Source organism: Ranitomeya imitator, chromosome 5, assembly GCF_032444005.1.
Source record: "Ranitomeya imitator isolate aRanImi1 chromosome 5, aRanImi1.pri, whole genome shotgun sequence".
Lineage (NCBI taxonomy): Eukaryota > Metazoa > Chordata > Amphibia > Anura > Dendrobatidae > Ranitomeya > Ranitomeya imitator.
In genome coordinates, this window is record NC_091286.1 from 199174075 (window position 1) to 199196015 (window position 21941).

Sequence of the window (21941 nt, forward strand, 5' to 3'; positions counted from 1 at the left end):
AGCCCAGGAAATCCTTTTGGGCCTAGTAGAATTTGGTGCTACTCAGCAGCGTACTTCACCCATGAAGCAAGCTACACCGCCTGTTTACCTAACTACTATTTTTTAACGGCATCTAGCCCAGGAAATCATTTTGGGCCTAGTAGAATTTGGTGCTACTCAGCAGCGTACTTCACCCATGAAGCAAGCTACACCGCCTGTTTACCTAACTACTATTTTTTAACGGCATCTAGCCCAGGAAATCCTTTGGGCCTAGTAGAATTTGGTGCTACTCAGCAGTGTACTTCACCCATGAAGCAAGCTACACCGCCTGTTTACCTAAGTACTATTTTTTAACGGCATTTGGCCCAGGAAATCCTTTTGGGCCTAGTAGCAATTTCTGCTACTCAGCAGTGTACCCCACCCATAAAGCAAGCGACACCGCCTACTTTCTTTCTCAATCTAACCCCTCAACTCTGGAGTGTCCAATCTTTTGGGCCCAGGCATAAGAAGTCGTCGAGGTAATGGATAATATGTGCCGCCTTACAAACGTCCATGACGACACATTTGAGGAAGCATCTAAATGCCTCAAATAGTGAGCAGGATATGGAGCACCCCATGGGCAAACAGCGATCTATGTAATATGCTCCTTCACAGAAGCAGCCCAATGGGAGGACACTATTCGGAGGCACAGGTAGTAACCGGAACGCCCCCTCAATGTCTGTTTTGACCATTAGGGTGCCCCTTACCAACTTCTTGGCCCGCCTGATTGCCTCGTCAAAGGAGGTACAGTACATAGTACTGTACTAAGTTCCGCGTCGATGTTGTCGTTTACTGACCTGCCCCTTGGATATGACAAATGGTGGATTAGTCTGAATGTATTGGGTTCATTTTTTGGCACAACTCCCAATGGGGGTACCACTACGTCTTCTAAGGAAAGTGTTCTGAATGGACGCGCCGCCATTCTACCTAAAGATATTTCTTTTTTTCTTTTTTTTCTCAAGACGTCTGGGTGTTGGTAGAGTGAGTTTACATTTTTACTCCAGCCTTTCTTGATTTTAGAAGGGCATGACATGCCTATATCTGTGTCTCCTCCTCCTTTTACTCCTCCACCTCTTTTCTTTTCGCATGACTATGTGTAGTTATGACTTTTCCATGTGTTTGTTGTGTCTTCTGAGCAGTTTGTCAGCTTTTGGACACCTTTTAAGGTGTTTTCCATGTGTTTTCCATGTGTTTGTATGTGTTTGTATATGTTTGTGTTTGCCTGCCATTGGTTTCAATGGGGTTCGACGGTGTTCGACGAACATTTCGTCGAACACGTCCCTGTTCAACGAACCAAACCGAACCCGAACACTAGGGAGGTGGCTCAACACTAGTTTCTAGTTTCCAAAATGGGGTCACTTGTGGGATGTTTCTACTGTTTAGATTCATCGGGGCTCTGCAAACACGACATGGCTTCCAATATAACAGACAATTTTGCACTCCAAAATTCAAAAGGCACTCTCTCCCTTCCGAGCCATGCCGTGCCCCCAAACAGTAGTTTTCTACCACATAACGGGTATCAGCGTACTGTGGAGAAATTGCTCAACAAATTGTATTTTCTCCTTTTACCCTTGTGAAAATGCAAAAAATTCAGTTAAAGTAAAATATTTTGTCTGAAAAAGTAAAATTTTCATTTTTTTATTCCACTTTGCTTTAGTTCCTGTGAAGCACCTGAAGGGTTAATAAACTTCTTGGACGTGGTTTTGAACAGTTTGAGGGTGCAGTTGTTAGATTGGTGTCTCTTTTGTGCATTTTCTGTCATATAGGCCCCTCAAAGTCACTTCTAATGTGATGTGGAACCATAAAAAAATGGTTTTGTAAATGTTGGAAAAATTAGAAATTGCTGATTTTTGGGTTTCAAAGTTGTGCTGAGGTAAAGTATACATGTGGTAAGTGTTATTTATTAACTACGGTATTTTGTGTGACATATAGTGACATATAGTAGCTCTCTTGATTCACCACCTGTCTTCACCTTCATGATCAGACCAATTTTTACTATTTTGACCATTGTCACTTTTATGGGGTAATAACTCTGGAATATTTCAACAGTTCCCACTGATTCTGATGATGTTTTTTTCGTGACATTGTATTTCATGATTGTGGTCAAATTTGTTCGATATGACTTTTGTTTATTTGTGAAAAAGTTGAAAATTTGGTAAAAATTAGGTCTAAGGGGCAAGGTTTCTCCTTGTGGAGAGTGACATACCAGCTCTGGCTTGTCAAGTTAAAGAGGCCATGCAATGCTCCTCTGGGAAATTTAATATGCAAATTGCCTCTTCAGAGAAACCGTGGACTTGAACTCTATAGCGCCACCTGTTGGAAGTAGCGATCCTACAAGTCACAATCAAAGTCCTCTTTTTCTCTGAAGAGGTAATTTGCATGTAAAAATTTGGAAACTTTTGCAATTTTCAAACTTTACATTTTTATGCCCTTAAAGGGAACCTGTCACCCCGGTTTTTCAGTACGAGATAAAAATACTGTTAAATAGGGCCTGAGCTGTGCGTTACTATAGTGTATTTTGTGTACCCTGATTCCACCCCTAAGCTGCCGAAATAACTTACCAAAGTCGCCGTTTCAATCAGGCTGGTCAGGTCAGATGGGCGTGGCGACATCGCTGTATCTTCCCCCAGATCTTGCATATATTTCTGCTGGTGGCGTAGTGGTTTGCGCATGCCCATCTTCTGAATCCACTGGGCAGGAGAAGAAAAAACACGATCGGCGCCATTTCCCTGGTGATCTGTGGGGGCGGCCATCTTCCTGAGGCCGCGCGTGTGCATATGGAGTCCTATGCTGCCCAGGGCTTCAGGAAAATGGCCGCGGGATGCCGCACGCGCGCAGATGGAGATCGCGGCGGCCATTTTCCTGAAGTTGAGATGCGAACTCGGCTTCAGGAAAATGGCCGCCGCGATCTCCATCTGTGCACGCGCGGCATACCGCGGCCATTTTCCTGAAGCCCCGGGCAGCAGAGGACTCCATATGCGCAGGCGCGGCCTCAGGAAGATGGCCGCCCCCACAGATCACCAGGGAAATAGCGCCGATCGCGCGTTTTTTCTTCTCCTGCCCAGTGGATTCAGAAGATGGGCATGCGCAAACCACTATGACACCAACGGAAATATATGCAAGATCTGGGGGAAGAACCAGCGATGTCGCCACGCCCATCTGACCTGACCAGCCTGATTGACAGGCGAAAACGGCGACTTGGGTAAGTTATTTCGGCAGCTTAGGGGTGGAATCAGGGTACACAAAATACACTATAGTAACGCCCAGCTCAGGCCCTATTTAACAGTATTTTTATCTCGTACTGAAAAACCGGGGTGACAGGTTCCCTTTAATTCAGAGACTTATAGCACACAAAATAGTTAATAAATAACATTTCCCACATGTACACAAGTTACACTTTACATTAGCACAACTTTTGAAACTTATTTTTTTTTAGGACGTAATAAAGATTAAAAGCTGACCAGTGATTTCTCATTTTTACAACAAAATTTACAAAACAATTTTTTTCAGGACCACAACACATTTTAAGTGACCTTGAAGGGCCTATATGACAGAAAATACCCAAAAGTGACATCATTCTAGAAACTGTACCACTCAAGGTGCTCAAAACCACATTCAAGAAGTTTATTAACCTTTCATGTGCTTCACAGGAACTAATGGAATGTGGAAAGAAAAATAATATTTTTTTTGCAAAAATTTTACTTTAGACCCCATTTTTTTTATTTTCACAAGTGTAACAGGAGAAGTTGGACAACAGAATTTGTTGTGCAATTTTTCCTGACCATGCAGATATCCCATATGTGGGGGAAAACTACTGTTTTGGCGCATGACAGGGCTCAAATGGGAAGGAATAACATTTGACTATTTGAATGCCAAATTTACTGGAATCATTAGCAGACGCCATGTCTTGTTTGGAGAGCCCCTGAAGTACCTAAACAGTGGAAACTCCCCACATGTGACCCCATTTTGGAAATTAAAACCCTCAAGGAATTTTTCTAGATGTGTGGTGATCACTTTGAGCCCACAGGTGCTTGACAGAAGTTTATTCGTTTTTCTTGGATCTGATATGTTTTAGTCATGGCTGATATAGAGTCCCTATATATGAATATATGCTATAAAGGTAGCTTGGAAGCGATTCAATTTTTTCTTACTATGAGCAATCTGGACCCTCCTAGGAGTGACCTGATCTTGGAGTTGTTGCATTTTATATTAACACAATTTCTTTACCTTTTAAATATAGATTTTTTTGAAAAAGCAAGGCACTACCATGGGGTTGGCATGTGTGTTGTCATATGGTAACCTCTCTCTTGGATATTGGGAGAGGAAGGTCGTTAGCGGCTATGCTGCTTCCCATGTGCAGTGCTGGTACAGGTATATTGATCACCTGATTATAATCTGGCAAGGTACGGTAGCTGGATTGAGAGAATTCATGACATTTTTTTACTGGCAGAACTCGAACATCCGTATCACATAGAGGTATCATCAGCACAAAATTGATTTTTGGGGATATTCAACTCATGGAATCGGATAATGGCCTGGTACAAACTGAGGTATTCAGAAAGACTTATGTTAATTTTCTCTTGCATGCATCCTCAGCACATAATGCATCAACAATATGACCAATTCCAATTGGTCTATTTTTAAGAATGAGGAGGATTTGCTCCTCAGAGGATAATTTTGGGAGGCAAGTCTATTACTCCAGAGACAGATTACTGTCTTGAGGCTACATCAAGAGAAGTCTCAAAAATGGATACCGTAAGGCAGGGGCCTACATAGGAATCATGGGGCCCCATAGCAGAAGATCAGATTACCCCCCTCCCCCCCAAAAAAAAGGAAAAATATAATGCACCCCACCCATCATTCTCCATACAATATAATGCACCCCACCCATCATCCTCCATACAATAAAATGCACTCCCCATGATCCTCTATACAATGTAATGCACCTCCCATAGTCTTCCATACAATAAAATGCACCCCCATGGCCCTCTATAGAATATAATGTACCATCCATGGTCCACCATACAATAAAATGCACCCCTTCGTGGTCCTCCATACAGTAAAATGCATCCTCCATGGTCCTCCATACAGTAAAATGCACCCTCCATGGTCCTCTATACAATATAATACACCTTCCATAGTCCTCCATATAATAATACAATAAAATGCGCTTTCCATGGTGCATACAATACATACATCCCTCCTTATTTCACCCAATGCTCTGATGTCCTGATCATCAGAAGATGCTTCCACCCACATCATCCTGTGCGTGCGCTGATAGGCGGAGGGGGGACCTGTGTGGGTGATGACATCGGGCTCCCGGTTCACTGGCACAATATTAGTGGCGCGTTCTGCCACTATTGGTGATACACCACTGTTGTAGGGCCAAATCCTCACCTCAGTCCAGGTTGCTTACAAAGAATTAAAAAAAAAAACAGGATGATTACACAGTGAGATTTATATCGACATATAATTCACAATAGGAAAGTATCCGCCACATCCTAAATAAACATTGCGATGTTCTCAAGACAGACTCTGCATTAGCCGTGACTTTGCCAGATAAACCTTTATTAACAGCAAGAAGAAATAAAAACATTAAGGACCTACTGGTTAAAGCCATTAAGTAGCAAAAAAACAACCCCACTATTTAATGCTAAAGGACCAAGATGGAGATGTTTCCCTTGTGGGGATTGCATAGCTTGCAGAATATAGTGAGAGCTTTCACTTTTGATTATGCCAATGACAAAAAATAATTTCATATTAACTGCTTCTCATGCAGTTCCACACATGTTGTATATTATGCCATCTGCTCATGTAATTTGATATGTCTCACCTCACGGAACAGTGTATACTGACATGGCAACACGTAAGGGACATATTGGCAGCAAAAGAGACAGACGAATTAACAATGTTCAAAACTATTCAGAAGCACTTCAAGTTCTTTCATGGCTGTAACTCTTCTACTTTTAAGGTACGGTTCATTGACAGGCTCGGCGGTGGCATTAGAGGAAGTGATTACAAAGTATTTTGGTCCAGTTAGAATGCCGCTGAATTGTTACTCTTGGTACAAAGGCACCAAATAATTAAATTAAAAGCTCAGTTTTGCATCATGTATTTAGGATCCTTGTTATCTCTGTAATTTTGTCTAGAATCCATGATTCATCTATAAATCTATATTTTATTCTGTACATCAATATGTACACAATTTAGGATACGAAGGCTAATGTTCAAAAAGCCATTTTGCTATTCATATTTCATGTATTTCATATTTGACGTGTTTTGGCACCATAGAGTGCAACCTTTTTTTGTATATTATATATGGAGGTAGCTGCTCCTAGTATGCCCCTATTCACACTAGTTTGGATGTGCCAGTTGTTTTTCTGTCATTTCTATGTTAGCTTACTGACTGAGCACTCCTCCCTCCACCATCTGGTTTTTAATTACATCTAATCACACTTGGTTCCGGCCAACCCATATGTAGGCTTTGCTGAGAGAGGTGTCCACATTCACCCAAGCATACAGACATTAGCCTTCGGTAAGTGTTCACATTTGGACAGGGAGGTCAGGTACCCATCAGTTTAATGAGACCACCTTGACGATGGTTGATGGGCTCACACTATTTGGCCAAATTCTGTGCTAAGCGTCTCAAAAAATTTTTTTCCTAATGTTCAAAAAGCCATTTTGCTATTCATATTTCATGTATTTCATATTTGACGTGTTTTGGCACCATAGAGTGCAACCTTTTTTTGTATATTATATATGGAGGTAGCTGCTCCTGGTATGCACCTATTCACACTAGTTTGGATGTGCCAGTCGTTTTTCTGTCATTTCTATGTTAGCTTACTGACTAAGCACTCCTCCCTTCACCATCTGTTTTTTAATTACATCTAATCACACTTGGTTCTGGACAACCCATATGTAGGCTTTGCTGAGAGAGGTGTCCACATTCACCCAAGCATACAGACATTAGCCTTCGGTAAGTGTTCACATTTGGACAGGGAGGTCAGGTACCCATCAGTTTAATGAGAACACCTTGACGATGGTTGATGGGCTCACACTATTTGGCCAAATTCCGTACTAAGCGTCTCAAAAATTTTTTTTCCTAATGTTCAAAAAGCCATTTTGCTATTCATATTTCATGTATTTCATATTTGACGTGTTTTGGCACCATAGAGTGCAATCTTTTTTTGTATAGTGTATAGTACACAATTTAGGATACACTCGGGGGTCCCATTTGGATAATGTGTGTCTCTTTGTGTATGGATAGTTATTTAAATTCACGTCATCATGTACAAATTGATCATCAACATACAAATGATCAGGGTCATTTGTATATTTCGGGTTGTCACTATGATTTAAATAGAGAAAACACAGTAGTTTGACAATAAATGGCTTCACCCAACCGCTAACCATGAGTGGGGAAAAGTTTTGATGTTATCATTCATATTCTCTGAAAAAAAAAGGCCAAGAAAGCAAAAATTCTGCAGAGATATGTAAACTTTTGAGCACAACTGTACGTAACTTGACCAATTTGATATTTGGGACGTATATGACCTATGAATATGGGTATACAGGTAATGCAAATGTTAAACTAGTCCTACCTGTATTCCTCATATTAGTGTTTTTTTTTGTTGAGAAATGTTATATTCCTGTATGCTAATGATTTCTTCCAGGCGTGCGGTGCCTGGAAGAAACCCCTACCTTCTGTCTTCATTGTAATACTACCCCCCTCCCATGCACGTCAGTTATGGCACCGGAATCGCGTGCCTGCACCTTGTAATCCCTCAAAAATCCATACCCATACCTCTTCCTCCCTTCTATGGGCACTGCATTTAGGGATCTTCTGGCAGTGTTTTTCATGAAACGTTCTTTGGGGTGTATGCAGTGGGATATGGGTAAAAGACAATATCTTTTGCTATAAGTTGGTCTCTATTTGTCTTTTCTTTGCTATTACTAATGTGATGCAGTGACAGGTATTATATGCGAGGGTCGCTATGTATCCCCCAGGATTCGCATAGAAACATATTAAGGCCGCTGTAGTGCATTGCAGTCAAATATATAGCTGTGGTTGCAAGTAAGTGTGGTATTGGACAAGCTATTTGCTGTCATGGTCAGGACATGGTTAATGTCCTGTCAGGGTTAATTTTTGCTAGCCTCTTTTCTATATTGGGAGGGGTATTTATACTCGCTCATAGCCTGGTTTCTCTGTCAGCTATAGATTCTGTGTTTGTCTGTATGCGTGACTCCTGGATTGTGTGCTTGGTTTGCATAGCATTGTCTTGCTTTCCGTGCTTTACCCTGTTCGTGTTCCTGGCTTCTGAACTCTGGCTTTGCTTCTGACGATCCCCTGTCTCTCTGTTTTGGTACCTCGTAATCTCCTGGCTACGACTTCTGCTTGTTTGACAATTCTTTAGTGCTTGTCCCTTCTCTGTTTCCCTGGCGTCTGGCTCCGCCCCCTTTTCCTCCTCCCACTCTGTCACATGGTCTAGGTCCTGTTCGTTACCTGTCCACTCTGTTTCATGTCTAAGGTCCCGTGGGTTCAGGTTAGTAACTTGGCGTTTTGTTCAGCTGCTGTTTGCAGCTTCCCCTGCAGCATAGATATCCAGGCACCGTGACATTATAGCTGACCATACAGTCTTTTTCCCTGGTGGGGGGTTGTTGGTATGCCATGGATCCTGTACAGGTTCTCACGGGGCAGATTAATGAGCTCTCCCAGTTGTTGCAGAAGCTGTCTGTGGAACAGCAAGCCCTGGTCCACTCTCACCAGCAGGTGCAGAGAGATGTGGCAGGTGCTTTACAAATGTCTGCTTCCTTGCGGTCCCGGGAGGGGGGCACCACTGATGTATCCCTGGTGGACCCCGAACCACCTGTAAAATTACCCGATTCTTTTTCTGGGGATAAAAAGTTATTCAGGGTCTTTAGGGAGGGATGCAGGTTGTTTTTTGAGTTGCGTCCCCGGGCCTCGGGAAATGAAAGACAGAGGGTGGGGGTAGTTATGTCTTTATTAAGGGGGTCCCCTCAAGCATGGGCCTTCTCCCTCTCTCCCTCTGCTCCTGAACGTATGTCTGTGAGCCTGTTTTTTGAGTCCCTGGGGCTCATTTATGATGAACCTGATAGAGTACATCTGGCGGAGGAAATGGTGATGAGTTTGACACAAGGGAAGCACTCTGCTGAATGGTTCTGCTCAGAGTTTAGGCGCTGGGCAGCTGAAATTTCTTGGAATGATGCAGCCCTGAGGGGGTTGTTCCGCATGGGTCTGTCCGACCGTCTGAAGGACGCTCTGGCACTTCATCCTCCTCCTAATACCCTGGAGGACGCCATGACTCAGGCAGTTCGAATGGACCGGAGACTCCGTGCTAGAGGAGTGATGCAGCAAGAGACTTCCTTGTTTTCCAAATTGCGTGACGCTGCTCCTGTATCTGAACCCATGGAGATTGGGTCAGTTTCGGTTATGGAAAAAGAAAGGAGGCGCCGGAGAGACAATCAATTGTGCTTTTACTGTGGAGCCTCTGGACATTGGAAAAGCAACTGTCCACTCTGCCCTTCTTCTGTGAAACCGTCTGAGAAACGACTGAGTCTGGGCAACAATCGAGGAGGTTGTCCAGACTCCCAGGTACATGTTTTTTCACTTGCCAAAATATTGCTTCAAGTGGAATTGGAACTTGCTGGCGGTCCTGTGGTGACCACCGCCTTTGTTGACTGTGGCTCTTCTATTAATTTGATTGATGCCCAAGTTGTGACTCGTCATAAGATAGGGACAGTCAGGCTGAAAAACCCTGTTAAAGTTGTGGCTGTTGATTCATCCCCTCTTACCCGGGATGGAATTTGTTTCGGGACTGATGTTTTTTCTCTGAAAGTGGGTTCCACTCATGTGGAAAAATTAAGTTGCTTTGTAATGAATAATCTACCTGCAGGACTGGTACTGGGTATGCCTTGGCTGCAACGCCACAATCCTGTCATTGATTGGGTGGCAGGGGAAATCACTCAATGGAGATGTAAGGGTAATGGTCCGTGTTGTAACCTGGGACCTCTTGTTAACCCTATTAAGTCTGTATTTGTGTCGTCTGTCGGTCTGGAGGGTATTCCGGAGTACCTGAAGGACTTCGAAGACGTGTTTTCCGAAAGTGAGGCTGAGGCGCTTCCACCACATCGACCCGGTGATTGTGCAATTGATTTGATCCCGGGAGCCAAATTACCCAAGGCTCGTCTGTACAATTTGTCTGGGCCTGAGCGCCAATCTATGAAAGAGTACATCACAGAGAGCCTCCGCAAGGGGCATATTCGGCCCTCTGTCTCACCCGTTGCAGTGGGGTTTTTCTTTGTCAAGAAAAAAGATGGTGGTTTGCGACCGTGCCTCGACTTTCGAGAACTAAATAAGATTACTGTTAAAAACACGTATCCTCTTCCTCTAATTCCTGATTTATGTAATCAACTCACTGGGGCCAAGTGGTTTTCCAAGCTTGACTTACGAGGGGTTTATAATCTGATAAGGATCCGAGAGGGGGATGAATGGAAAACAGCATTTCTGACGACCGAGGGCTTGTTTGAAAATTTGGTCATGCCCTTCGGTCTCACCAACGCTCCTGCTGTTTTCCAGAGTTTTATTAATGTTGTGTTTTCTGATCTGATTGGGCGTTATGTTGTCATTTACCTGGATGACATCTTGATATACTCAGAGGACAGTCAGTCACACTTACACCATCTTCACTCGGTTCTTGTAAGACTCAGGGAGAACCATTTATATGCTAAGCTGGAGAAGTGCTCGTTCTTTTTGCAAGAACTGTCTTTTCTGGGGTTAATTGTATCTGGGGAGGGATTCCGCATGGATCCTGGGAAGGTTCAGGCCATTTCTGATTGGGTGCAACCTCAGGACCTGAAGGGGTTGCAACGATTTCTGGGCTTCGCTAATTATTATAGGAAGTTCATTAAAGGGTTTTCGCAGGTAGTGAAACCCTTGACGGACCTCACACTCAAAGGGGCGGATGTAAAAAATTGGTCCATGGCCGCAAAAAATTCCTTTCTGGCACTGAAGAAATGTTTCACTTCAGCACCCGTGTTGATACAACCCGATCCATCGAAACCTTTTATCGTGGAGGTTGATGCCTCGGAGGTGGGGGTGGGGGCAGTGTTGTCTCAGGGTCCGTCCACCCTTACTAACCTTAAACCCTGTGCCTTTTTCTCTAAAAAATTCTCTTCGGCCGAGAGAAATTATGATGTCGGCAACAGAGAATTGTTGGCAATTAAATTGGCCTTCGAAGAATGGAGGCATTTTCTGGAGGGGGCTGTTTTTCCCGTTACGGTCATCACTGATCATAAAAATTTGGCCTATATCGAGTCCGCTAAGAGATTAACCCCCAGACAGGCTCGGTGGGCACTTTTTTTTTCTCGGTTTCATTTTACCATTACATTCCGACCAGGGTCTAAAAATGTGAAGGCGGATGCCTTATCTCGTAGTTTTGATTCTGTGTCCCCTCCAGAACCTCCTTCCTCCATTCTTCAACCTGGAGTGGTTGTGGCTGAAGTCTCGTCTGAGTTACAGAGGGAGATTTTGAATGCACAAGCACAAGTTCCCAGGAATAAACCCCAAGGTAAACTGTTTGTACCCGATCACTTCCGTTTCACACTTCTGCAAGAATTTCATGATTCTGTGTTGAGTGCACACCCTGGGATTGCAGCTACCCGGGGAGCAGTAGCTAGGAACTTTTGGTGGCCTTCTATGGGTTCGGATATCAAAAAGTTTGTGAATTCTTGTGGGGTGTGTGCTCGTTCTAAGAGCTCTCTGGTCCGGCCGGCCGGGGAATTGGTACCTTTGCCAATTCCGGATAAACCCTGGACACACCTCTCCATGGATTTTATCACTAATCTTCCGTCTTCCAAGGGCAACACTGTAGTTTGGGTTGTGGTTGATAGGTTTTCAAAGCAAGCCCATTTTGTGCCGCTACCTGCGTTGCCTTCTGCTGAAACCTTGGCTCGCTTGTTTATTCAGCATATAGTTCGGTTGCATGGGGTCCCTGTGAATGTGGTGTCTGACAGGGGTGTGCAGTTTGTGGCCAGGTTTTGGAGAGCTTTTTGTAAGAAGTTGGGGGTTACGTTGTCATTTTCCTCTGCTTATCACCCGGAATCCAACGGACAGACTGAACGCACCAACCAGTCGTTGGAACAGATTTTGAGATGCCTGGCCTCTTCCAGACAGGAGGACTGGTGTGAGGTTTTACCCATGGCTGAGTTTGCGTTCAATTGTCGTATTAATCAGTCTACTGGCAAATCTCCCTTTGAAGTCAATTGTGGGTTTGTTCCACAGTTTGGAGAATTTTCCCGCATGGATTCTGGTTGCCCTGGTGCTGAGGGTCTGGTGCAACAGTTAAGAACCCTTTGGAGGGAGGTTCAGGCGAACATCTCCAAAGCCCAAAAGAGGTACAAACATTTTGCAGACAGGAGGAGGGGGTCAGCTCCTACACTGACGGTGGGGGAGAAGGTATGGTTGTCTACTCGTAACATCAAACTTAAGATTCCCTCCATGAAGTTGGGCCCCAGGTTTATAGGTCCATACAAGATTATTGAGGTGATCAACCCGGTGGCCTATAGGTTACAGTTGCCCACCTCTTTCACAGTTTCTAATGTCTTCCACAGGTCCCTATTAAAACCTGTGGGGACGGTTAGAGAAGATTCTTCATTGAATGTTCCGCCAGTATTGGTAGAGGGTCAGCTGGAGTACGAGGTAGGGCGCATCATTGATTCACGGTGGGTGCGTCGTAGGCTTCAGTACCTTGTACATTGGAAGGGGTTTTCTATTGAGGATAGGTCATGGGTTCCGGCCAGTTCTGTGCATGCTGATCGACTGGTGCGGGCTTTTCATGTTAGATACCCTGAGAAGCCTGGGGGTCCAGTGGCCCCCCGTTAAGGGGGGGGTACTGTCATGGTCAGGACATGGTTAATGTCCTGTCAGGGTTAATTTTTGCTAGCCTCTTTTCTATATTGGGAGGGGTATTTATACTCGCTCCTAGCCTGGTTTCTCTGTCAGCTATAGATTCTGTGTTTGTCTGTATGCGTGACTCCTGGATTGTGTGCTTGGTTTGCATAGCGTTGTCTTGCTTTCCGTGCTTTACCCTGTTCGTGTTCCTGGCTTCTGAACTCTGGCTTTGCTTCTGACGATCCCCTGTCTCTCTGTTTTGGTACCTCGTAATCTCCTGGCTACGACTTCTGCTTGTTTGACAATTCTTTAGTGCTTGTCCCTTCTCTGTTTCCCTGGCGTCTGGCTCCGCCCCCTTTTCCTCCTCCCACTCTGTCACATGGTCTAGGTCCTGTTCGTTACCTGTCCACTCTGTTTCATGTCTAAGGTCCCGTGGGTTCAGGTTAGTAACTTGGCGTTTTGTTCAGCTGCTGTTTGCAGCTTCCCCTGCAGCATAGATATCCAGGCACCATGACATTTGCCCAAGGCAGATTTAAGAAAACCCGGCATGAGATTTTATTTTCAGAACAAACTGCAAGATGGTAGTGAAGCGGTTTGCTCCCTCCAGGGCGGGTCTTACAAGTGGTCCATGGCCACAGATTCCATTTAAAAACCTGCAGCAAAGGGTTGGGTGTGTCAGTCTTGGTTTGCAAACTGCAGAGTAGGTGTGTGAAGTAACATGGAGCCAAGCAAAGCCAAAAGGCCTGGCACCCTCAGCGTGAAACGACGGTTCAGTCGCCCACAGCAATCAGTCCTGGATATGGACTGTCTTGATTCCCGGCTGCGATCTGGAGGATACCATTTGCTTTCAATTTGTGAGTTACATTGGACATTAAATACATTTACTTTGAACGTTTATGTGGCTATCTGTTGCACTGCACTACATTAAGCATTGACTCCTTTTGGCTGCATATGGATGCGCATGACACTAGCTAAATATTTAGCCTAATTATATCCATGTGCCCCTGATATTATGTGTGATGGGCACAGGTACACTTACATTATTATAACTTCCTTACTATATAAGGTGCTTATTACACACAGTGTTGTGCACATGCATATATATGCTGATTTGGCTTCATGACCATACTTTTTAATTACTAGCTTTTGTATTCCATGTACCCATTGAGTGTCCCCTTCTTTTTTAAGCTCATTCTGCTAACCTCAATTGCAATTGACTGTATATGGGAAACAGTTGCCTGAAATGCTTGAGCTAGTAGCATGGCTTCTTTTTAAATTCTAACATCTTTTACCAACTTTTTGGAGATGTATTGACTCATTTGGCTCTTGGTACAATATCACAAAAGTTTATTACGTAGAGCATTGAAAATTAAAAATTACAATTTTCCCACAACAAAGTTCTTGTAGTCCCAAATGAATCATTTTTACAAGGGTAACAGGAGAAAATGGAACCCAAACTATCTATTGTACAATTTCTCCTGAGTACGCAAAAAATGCTTTTTGGCATGCACAGCAGGGCTCACAAAGGAAAGAGTGACTTTTGGAACGAGACTTTGATGGAATGGTCTGCGAGTGTCATGTTGCATTTGGAGAGCCTCTGATGTGCCTAAACAGTCGAAACCCCCCACAAGTGACCCTATTTTGGAAACTAGACCCTTCAAGGAATTTATCTAGATGTGCGGTGAGCACCTTGAATCCACAGGTGCTTCACAGAATTTTATAATGTTGATTTATGAAAAGCAAAAAAATATACAGTATATACATTTTTCCAACAAAAATGTTGTTTTAGCCCCAATTGTTTTCATTTTTACACCGATAACCCACATGCTTGAAAACTACTTTTGCAGTACAGTGCAAAGCTCAGAAGTGAAGAAGAGCAATATTAGAATTCAGATTTTGTTGGATTGACTTGAGGGTGCCATGTCACATTGGCAAAGTCCCTGAGGTGCCATAACAGCAAAACCTCCCCTAACTGATGACATTTTACAAACTACACCTTTCAATGAATTCATCTAGGGGTGCGGTGATCATATTGACACCTGGTGCGTCACAGAATTCTATACCATTGGACAGGGAAGAAAAATAAAATAATTACATTTTTACCACCAAAATTTTGTTTTAACCGCAGATTTTATATTTTCATACTGGGAAATGGGTAAAAATGGGACCATAATTTATTCCACAATTTGTGGTGAATGTAGCCATATATGGCTATAGAGTACTTCTTAGTCATACAGTGAGACTCGGGAGGGGAGGGATGGAGCGCTATTTGCCTCCTTGAACACAGATTTTCCTAGAATAGCTTGTGGACTCTATATACAAAGCCCCTAAGTCCTAGAAGAGCAAAATCCCTCCTCAAATGACCCCATTTTGGAAGTTATACCCCTTTAGGAATTTATCTACAGGTGTAATGTCGATTTTGACTCCATTGGTGTTTTCCAGAAATTGCAAACTGTCATTGTAGTGCCTGTACATTGTGGTCCACAGTACCTTGTAGTGACCAGTACATGGTAGTGCCTAGCTTGAGCTTTTGGAGACACGCACCCGTAAATTAGGCGGGCAGCTCTCATCACTGCAGAAATGCCAAACATGTAGATGCTACATCACAGAAGGAAGGGGGGCATTTGTATTTGGGAGAACAGAATTTGCTGAATTTCTTTTGGGGGGCGAGGAGCCATAGTGCTTTTCCAGAGCCTTTGTACTACCAGTAGCGTGGAAGCCCCCTATATTTCCACTGACAGATGACGGACCCGAATAAGGACTTGCTTTTTTTGTGGATTGAGTTGAAGCTTCCATTGGGAACATTTTACATAACGTTTGGGATCAGATTTATCTTGCATGCTACGTTGAGCACTTACTTTGAGATTTCCATCTAAATCTCCAAGTGACGTGGTTCAGATTAAACCCATGAGGGAACCGCAGCGATTTTGATGCGAGTTTCCATTGCATTTACAGTAAACATGTAAACCTATGGGAAACCGCAAACCGCTGTGCACATACTGCGGGAAAAAACGCGCAGAAACGCAGTGGTTTACAATCCGCAGCATGTCACTTCTTTTGTGCAGAATCGCAGCGATTCTGCACACATAGAAATGCATTATGTGCGGTTGCTACCCGGGGTGGAGGAGAGGAGACTCTCCTCCAGGCCCTGGGAACCATATTTGTATAAAAAAAAAGAATTAAAATAAAAAAATAATGATATGCTCACCTCTCAGCGCTGCACGCGGCCGTCCGGTCTCAGGGTTGCTATGCGAGCAGGGCCTGCGATGACGTCGCGGTCACATGAACGTGATGTCACGAAGGTCCTTCTCGCATAGCATCTTTGGAACCGGACCGCCGCATACAGCCCCGGGGAGATTGGGACGTCAGAGGGTGAGTATAACCATTTTTTAAATTATTTTTAACATTACTATTGATGCTGCATATGCAGCATCAATAGTAAAACAAGTGCAGGAGTAAAACCTGCAGCGGAAACCACAAGACAAACCGTGATAAATCTGCAGGGATAACCGCAGCGGTTTTGCCCTGCAGATTTATCAAATCCGCTGCGGGAGAACCCGCAGGGACCCTTCCTATGTGTGCACATAGCCTTAATGCGCACATACCGTCCCTCACATACATCCCCCTCACTGCCTCACACAATGCAGGGGTTAATCTATTCAGTTGAGAGTTCCTAGAAGTTTTTCTGCATTAAAGCTCAGCTGTGCATTATTAGCCACTCACTTCTCTTATATAGACTGGGCCCTGTCTAGCCATCATTGCCAGAGCTAGCTTATGCTGCATGGCTGGTGGTTGTTGGTGGTTGTTATTGGAGAAGGCGTTTGGTGGATTTATCTGTGACTGTTGCAAGGTTTTGAGTGTGTGATAATTCCCTTTCTTCTCCTACTTTGGTTTAACCCCATCCTCCACTCCCCAGTGTTTACCTCTGTTGTTATGTGTGTATATTTGTATGATTGGTAATTTCCTTTATCTCTGTTTGTATTAACTTGTTAGTTTGGTTGGTGTATTACGGTACACTACTACTCCCCTCTTCCCTGGGTGGGGGAGGGGTACAGACTGAAGGCAGAATCATGAACTAAGGCAAGGTATGTGGCCCCAACATCTTCACCATCAGAAGTAATCCGGGGAACACGGCGAGCTAGGGCAATCCAAGCGTTAGGGACAGGGAAGAAGCCCCTGGTCCTAGGACGCCCAAAAACAGAGTTGTGACACTCGGTGTAAGCGCAGAATAAATGTGAGCCGAGCCTTACTGCGATCTTTAGAAATCAGAATGAACAAATCAACAGCAGGTGAAAAATTGGTTTTATATATTTTTTTGCCATTCCTAATGCAGTATAAGTGATTAGACAACTTTATTCTTAAGGTTGTATGATACTACAGGGTGGGCCACTTATATGGATACTCCTAAATAAAATGGGAATGGTTGGTGATATCAACGTCCTGTTTGTAGCACATTAGTATATGGGAGGGGGAAAACTTTTCAAGATGGGTGGTGACCATGGGTGTCAGGTCCGAGCATTCTTACATGAACAGTTTCCTGGAAATTGGATTGGTCATCATGGGCCAGTTGAATGGCCACCAAGGTCTCCCAATCTGACCCTCTTAGACTTTTATCTTTGGGGTCATCTGAAGGCAGTTGTCTATGCTGCGAAGATACTAGATGTGCAGCATGTGAAACAATGGATACTGGAGGCCTGTGCTAGCATTTCTTCTGTGGTGTTGCTATCAGTGTGTCAAGAGTGGGAGAAGAGGGTTGCATTGACAATCCAACACAATGGACAGCACTTTGAAAACATTTTATATGTGGTCATAAACTTGTAAATAACTCATGAAAGAATAAAGTTATGTTAAAATCAAGCACACCATTGTTTTTCTTGTGAAATTCTCAATGAGTTTGATGGGTCACATGACCCTCTTCCCATTTAAAAAAATAAAGTTGGATCCAAAATGGCCAACTTCAAAATGGCCGCCATAGTCACCACCCATCTTGAAAGGTTTCCCCCCTCCCATATACTAATGTGCCACAAAAAGAAAGTTGAAATCACCAACCATTCCCATTTTATTTAGGATGGAGCTGTATTGCAGCTTGTTTTTTGCTGGACAAGATAGTGTTTTCAGCGATACTATTTTTTATTTACATTCATCTTTTTTATCACGTTTTATTCCACTTTTTGTTTGGCAGTATGATAGTAAAGCATAGTTTTTTGCCTCGTTTTTTATTATTTTTTATTATATTATTTTATTTATTATATTTTTTTAAAGTGTTTTCTGAAAGGGTTAACTAGTGGGACAGTTTTAAAATGTGTACTTTTTTTTGCATAAAAAGATTTGTTTATGGGTACAATATATATATATATATATATATATATTATTTGTCTTTTTTTTATAATTTACAATTTTTTTTTTTTTTTACTTTGTCCCACTATTGAACTTTCACTTTGACAGCTCTGATCCCTTATAAAGCATTACTATGCTTTATAGGCTCCCTCCTTCTGTTTGCCTTCTAAATGCTGCGATCTACAGCTCTGGCAAAAAATTAAGAGACCACTGCAAAATGTTCAGTTTGTCTCATTTTTCTCTTTATAGGTATATTTTTGAGTAACATGTAAATGGTTAATTTATTCAATAAACTTCTGACAACATGTCTCCGAATTTCCAAGCAATAAGTTTTGTATTTTTTTCTGAAAAGGAGAAATGCTCAAAATTAAAAAACAAAACTCAATGCTTTTAGACCTCAAATAACGCAAAGAAAACAAGTTTATAATCATTTAGAAACAACAATGCTAATGTTTTAACTTAGGAAGACTTCAGAAATCAATATTTTATGGAATAACCGTGATTTTTAACCACAGCTGTCATTCGTCTTGGCATGCTTTCCACCAGTCTTTCACACTGCTTCTGGCGCTAAAATTTAAGCAGTTCTTCTTTGTTTGATTGATTACATTCCAGAGGTTTTCAATGGGGTCCAGGTTTGGTGATTGGGCTGCCCATGACAGGGTTTTGATGTGGTGGTCTCTTAATTTTTGCCAGAGCTGTATGTCGATCGCAGCATTTAGCGAGTTAAACTGTCAGGAGCTGTGCCCATAATAGGCCCCATGTAATGCTCCATACAGGATATAATGGGCCCCAGATAATGCTGCATTCATTAGAAAAATCAGTTACTCACCTCTCCCGTTTTTGCCGCAGGTCCGAAATACGCAGCGCCTTCTGACTCAATGCAGTGCTCAGGATAGAGTGCACTGTAGTGACGTCATTGTGCCTCTGCCCTGAGATGTCACAGAGTTAGAGGGCGCTGAAGACACTGCAGCTGCTGGGAATGAGGAGCAGTGAGTATTTGAGACTCAATGAACCCATAGCGTTAGTTGCCCCCTCCATTGCCAGGTGGTGATGCCGACCCTGGTCTTGGTAGCGGGTCAGGACCCCTGCCTCCTGCTCATTTACAGGACATGTTTATCCATTTTTTTTTTTCTTTTTTTCTTTCATTTTTCTCTCTGTGGAGCCCACTGGAGAATTCTCCGGTGTCCATGTGGGCCTGTCCGACAGTGCTTTTGCATCTGTCTCAGTGGGGAATTTAACTCCTTACTAACTGGTCTTCTCCACTAAGTGCTGATTCACATTGATAATAAAATAACACTAAACTTCAATAATAAATAAAAGTACACAGAGTTATGGTAATATGTAGAAAGGGATAGGGAACAGGAAAAGTCAGCTCACCATTTGCAGTCTCTTCCAAGAGTGAGTTCCACACACGGAACCGCACTGGCTTGGGCGTGCAAGTTCAAGAGAATGAAGAAAAAAAGGTCCTCCAGCATAGGGTGAATAAAATTTTGTCTTTAATGGAAAAAAAATGATAAAAACAGGCACAATGTGGACAACATGTAGATTCCAAAGAGCTACCAACCGACGTGTTTCAACACTCCGGTCTTAATCATGGTTGTCCAACGCATCGGTTGGTAACTCTCTGGGATCCACATGTTGTCCCCTTTGTGCCTGTTTTTATGACTTTTTTTTTCCATTAAAGATGAAGTTTTATTATTTCTATGCTGGAGGACCTGTTTTTGATTCTCTAGAGTTATGGTAATATCCAACTCTGGGGTACTACACTATGAGTAGCCTGCGTGGTTACCATGGCTGTCAAGATTTGTCCACCATTCAGCATATCTGGGATGCCATTAGTTGGCAATCGTAAAGGGAGCAACAAATCTTAATTTGCTCACACAAGTGCATTCAACATAGTATAACATTCCTCACACGGTCATTAACCCCTTAAGCCTCGAGGGTGGGTTGCACGTTAATGACCGGGACAATTTTTACAATTCTGACCACTGTCCCTTTATGAGGTTATAACTCTGGAACGCTTCAACGGATTCCGGTGTTTCTGACATTGTTTTCTCAAGACATATTGTACTTCATGGTAGTGGTAACATTTCTTTGATATTACCTCTGGAGGAGAGAAGGTTTATTACGTCTGGAGGAGAGAAGGTTTTTCCACCAACATAGAAGAGGATTCTTTACTGTTAGGGCAGTGAGAGTCTGGAATTGCTTGCCTGAGGAGGTGGTGATGGCGAACTCAGTCGAGGGGTTCAAGAGAGGCCTGGATGTCTTCCTGGAGCAGAACAATATTGTATCATACAATTATTAGGTTCTGTAGAAGGACGTAGATCTGGGGATTTATTATGATGGAATATAGGCTGAACTGGATGGACAAATGTCTTTTTTCGGCCTTACTAACTATGTTATGTTACCTGCGTTTATTTGTGAAAAAAAACGGAAATTTCCCCTGACGAAGCCGCGGCGGCGATACGCGTGGGGCGTTTTCCTTTCACCCCATTTTTTGCATCCTTATGCCGGACATTTAGGCATGGACACCTGTTTAGGATCTCATGGCTGGTTCAGGTGCGGGTGATGGCTCAAGCTCTTCTTTTACTTAGTTGAACAGATTGACATTTTGGCGCTATGTCACCCTTTAGGTCTGTATAGGTATTATACCTCATTATTACTTATGTCTTCATCCAGATTCTATTAGGGGGTATTCTTTTCATAGCGGAGCCACTGTGAATTATTATATCTATGTGGGCTCTGGTCTCGGCTGTTATAGTGTCTGAGGTATTATATCCTGTGTTCAACTCAGTTTCATTGCATGGTACATATGATACAGCCATATGGATTTATTTCCTACAGATATATATATATACGTGGGTGATTTATATAGGATATTGTGTTTTTAGTGTTTTTATTCGTTGTTTTGTGGTGTTTTGAATAAACGTTTTTGCATTTTCATATTACATATGGTTGTGCGAGCCTTCTTGTAGTCCATTCTTCTTTCTGTTTGTTTAGGTAAAAAACGGAAATTTGGTGAAAATTTTGAAAATTTCGCAATTTTACAACTTTGAATTTTTATGCTATTAAATAACAGAGCTATGTCACACAAGATACTTAATAAATAACATTTCCCACATGTTTACTTTACATCAGCACAATTTTGGAAACAAAATTTTTTTTTGTTAGGGAGTTATAAGGGTTAAAAGTTGACCAGCAATTTCTCATTTTTACAACACCATTTTTTTTAGGGACCACATTACATTTTAAGTCATTTTGAGGTGTATATTTGATAAAAAAATAACCGAGTCTGAAGCCATTCTAAAAACTGCACCCGACAAGGTGATCAAAACCACATTCATGAAGTTTATTAACCCTTCAGGTGTTTTACAGGAATTTTTGGTATGTTTAAAAAAAAAATGAACATTTAATTTTTTTTCACACAAAATTTACTTCAGCTCCAATTTGTTTTATTTTACCAAGGTTACCAGAAGAAATTGTACCCCAAACGTTGTTGAGCAATTTGTCCTGAGTACGCTGATACCCCATATGTGGGGGTAAACCACTGTTTGGGTGCATGGCAGATCTCGGAAGGGAAGGAGCGCCGCTTGACTTTTCAATGTAAAATTGGCTGGAATTGAGATGGAAAGCCATGTTGCGTTGTGGAGCCCCTGATGTGCCTAAACATTGAAAC

General features: G+C 42.8%; 1 protein-coding gene across 1 annotated transcript in view; it reads right to left on the bottom strand.

Moving 5' to 3' along the window:
• Nucleotides 1–8335, bottom strand: part of LOC138681714 (actin, alpha cardiac muscle 2) — a 72498-nt gene extending 64163 nt beyond the window's left edge. Inside the window, exon 1 of the mRNA XM_069769499.1 lies at nucleotides 8316–8335. The gene's annotated coding sequence lies outside the window, so the exon portion shown is untranslated. The remainder of the gene's footprint in view (nucleotides 1–8315) is intronic.
• Nucleotides 8336–21941: the final 13606 nt, after the last annotated feature.